Genomic DNA, 3,928 nt, shown 5'->3' with positions numbered 1-3,928 from the left:
TAGTGAGAATCCCTCACTCTTGGTATCTGATCAAGTTCCTCATCTCTTACCTAGAATATATAAGTCCTTGAACTGTCTTTAGCGAGAATCTCGTTAGGTCAGTTTAGCAAAAATCTGCCTGCCCTTTATGCTTCCTCTTAGTCACTTTCCATTCATGGAACCCTTCACTCTGCTTATTAGCTACAAATCTCCAGCTTTCTTTGCTATATTCAGAGTTAACCTGACTTCCCTCCCCTATTTCAATACCCCTATTGCAATAGTCTTGAATAAAGTCTCTAATACATTTTAACAATGATCAGAATATTTCTTTAACATTACTATAACTAATGAACTGATGTAAGAAGTCTAAAATATCTATAGTACTATGGCCATGCCACCCTGAACAAGCCCGATCCCGTCTGATCTCAGAAGCTAAGCAGGGTCGGGCCTGGGTAGTACTTGAATGGGAGACCACCTAGGAAGACCAGATGCTGTTGGTGTAAAAAATGAAAAATAAAAAATAAGGGATTGTAAACTGACAAGGTCCTTGCAATCTGTGAGGTCAACCAAGGGTTGTCTCGCCTAAAAAAAAATAAAAAATAAATAAAATATCTGCAGTAAATAAAAAACTGTAAAAAGGGTCATAGTAAATTTGGAAAAGAGCTAGAGACTCTTGAGAAATGACAAATGACTGAAATCAAAGTCGCCATAGTCATTTGATTTACATCCTCTGTTTACCTGATTATGTATGTCAGGATCGAGAAAGCAAATATAAAATTAATATAAAAGTGAATTTCAGCATGATTACATTAACTTAAACCAAATTAACTGCAAGAGCTTTCATTGCTTCTTCAAATTCTTATTAACTATTAACAGCATTAATCAGAGAAAGAGACAGAGCAACAGCTACAACATGCCACTTTTCTGTGTAGAAATGGCTTGCTTCAAGGGTCTTCAATTAAAAAAAACATTTCTCAAAGTATATTTTAACTCGCAGAGTCTGTTAACTTTTTCTTTGTTATTGTTCATTTTATTTTAATCAAATAAGGTTACTTTACGAAAGCAAGCTCTCACTCATCAGTATACTTGAGGGAAGAACAGAGGGCATAAGCAAGTCAGCAAAAGCAAAGAAACATCTACTGATAAAACATTATACGTCAGAAGTATATGCAATTCAATTATTTACCTTTTTATGTGGGTAACTGTATAATGTGCTCATAAAATGTATTGTCTTTTTCATATCTCTTACAACATTTATAGAAATTTAGTTAAGGTTGCGTAATAACAACAAGTACCGTTTATAAGATACTTCTAGGTGACTGGTACCGTACTGAACATTTTTTCAAATACATGATTGCATTGAATCGCAATAAGGTAGATATCATTAACTCTATTAGAAAATGAAGAAACTTAGGCCTAAGGTCACACTTCTAGTCAATAAAAGGGTTGAGATTAAAATTCTGGTCTGACTTCAGAGTACATCCTCATAATCATTATGTTCTGATTTTATTTTTTAATTTGCCCTTTTTATTTTTGAAGAAACTAAACTATAGATGCTGCAGCTGAAAAAGGATTTAAGAAATATGCTGCAGCAATACTTATCAGTTGTATTTATTAAGCAGTGAGCTATTTCTATACATTACTCTAATTTTTCAAAAATAATTTACGATTAATAATTGGTCAATTGATTTTAATTGATCCTTTAAATTATATTTGTTGGTTTAAATAAGTTTATGGCTAAATTGATTTTTTTAAATAGAGATTATTGCTTCATAAATATTTTATATTAGAAAGATTATAAATACTACCAACATTGATCCATTGGTGCTTATTTTCAAGAATTTGAAAAGTTAAGCTTGCACTTACTAATTTGAGAATCTGTGATTGACACTCTTGTCCCTGTGCTTCATCACCTGCCATCATTGCTGACAATGTAGAGGGGTTTCCCGCTTCAGATCAAGGCCCAGAACAGAGGGATGTCTATAAAGTCACTTTTGGAAAAGGGCCTAAAAAATTAAAAGGATAATGATCACTTTACTCCTTTATCTCCTATTTATGAAATAAAATAAAATGAGAAAATTTAATAAATTTGAAAAAATGACAACTTGAGAAGAACACTTCTTTGAACATTCCTCATCTGGAAAAAAAAAAAGTTCCCAAAATTAATGTAGAGGTCAGGGATTTGGATCTTTGTGAACGTAAATCTCCATATGAAAGAAATTGTTAATTTATGTTGAGCTCCCTAGAGCAGCCTTCAACCTATGCGTTGCTCAGTGCTGCAGAATTTAGAAGCATGAAATTCCCAGTACCATGTTGTGGGGAGAGGTGGGGTTACCTGTTTTAGGTTTAAACCAGCACCCAGGCATGGTCAGTATCATAAAGTCCCTTAGTTCTTAATGAATGAGTGGTCAGTACTCAGAAAGATCAAGCAGACAAGCAGAAAGATGGTTTGGAAAGCTCTCATCACATCGTTTGAAGGGTTGTCAAAGGTTCCAGTAAGGAGACAAGTCCATCACAGAGCATACGCTGTCTGACGAGCAGGCAGAACTCAAGAAGATACTAACCGCCACAAAGGATACAGGCAAAATTTCAGAGATTCTTCTGAAGGGCAGTTGCCTCATATGTGGTAGGAGACTCTTTTCTGGGGGAGTAGCCCTTCAACTTGGTACACCTCCTCCCGTGCATAAAAGCCAGGACCTCGTTGAGTCAGCCTTCTCTGCCTTCTGGATATGAGTTCCTGATGGCAGACTGAACTAATGGGACAGGGTTTGACATCAGCTTGTTGAGAGTAAAAAGGAATTTGTGAGCTGGATCAAAGGTCTCTATGCAGCTGTCCCTGCACCTGTGTCACAACTTGCTTCTCACTCTGCAATCACAGAGTGCTACCAGAAGGAACCTAGGCTTTTTGTTTTCTAATTTCTCTCTTCTTCAGCAAAAGCATCATCTTATCATCTGACTTAGAATGCTTCCAGAGATGAGAAAGACATTGCTTTATAATGTATACCTTTAATTAATTCATTCATTCTCCTTCAGTAAACATTTTATGATTACCTTGATGGTTAAAGATGCTATAAGATATAAAGACAAACTAGCATTCCATTATTTAAGAACTTTACATAATTATATCAAAATAAGACATATATCAAAATAATTAAAAGTCAGTTGAAGATGTATGTTGAAGTCCTACCTCATGGTATGAATGTGTTTGGAGATAGGGACTTTAAAGAGATAAAAATGAGATCATTTGTTGGAGTCTAATCTAGTGGAACTGTTGTCATAAGAAGAGATTAGGACGTGAACACACACAGAGGGAAATCCATGTGAGGACACTAGACGAAGAAGCCCATCTACAAGCCAAGGAGAGAGGCCTCAGAAGGAATCAACCGTGCTGACATTTTGATCTTGGACTAATAGCCTCTAAAACTATGCGGATATAAATTTCTGTTGTTTAAACTACCCAATCTGTGGTACTTTATTATGGCAGTCCTTGCAAACTAACACAGTGTCTCTGCACAAATAAGATACTGACAGAATTAGAAGATAAAAGATTACTTCACACACACACACACATGCGCGCACGCGCACACACACACACACACAAATTAAGGTCTAGCGAATCTTCAGAATCTCTGCCTCTTATTTTAAAACATTGGGACATTAGTTCACCTCCTTAAATTTCTCTCATTCAGAAAGATTATCAACTGTGTCTTTGATCATATTTATAAATTATTTTATTATGCTAGAATATAAACTTTTGGTATTTGAAAACTGAATACCATTGACAGGGTCAACATATTCACTTTACATTTTTTCTTATGTACTGAGCTTCAATTTCCCCCTGATACCCTTTCTTTGTATCTCTTCATTAAAGAAAATAATAGTTGACTATGTGTATTGTTTCTATCCAGTTAACAAAAGTGTGCATCTTCCCTAAACAGCTCCCTCTCTT

General features: G+C 35.3%; 1 pseudogene; it reads left to right on the top strand.

The window, feature by feature from the left end:
• The first annotated feature begins 360 nt into the window (after positions 1-360).
• LOC111736227 lies at positions 361-479 on the top strand (annotated as a pseudogene).
• Positions 480-3,928: the final 3,449 nt, after the last annotated feature.

The sequence above is a fragment of the Pteropus vampyrus genome, unplaced genomic scaffold, assembly GCF_000151845.1.
Source record: "Pteropus vampyrus isolate Shadow unplaced genomic scaffold, Pvam_2.0 Scaffold18, whole genome shotgun sequence".
NCBI classification, from domain to species: Eukaryota; Metazoa; Chordata; class Mammalia; order Chiroptera; family Pteropodidae; genus Pteropus; species Pteropus vampyrus.
This window is presented reverse-complemented; position numbering and strand designations above follow the sequence as displayed.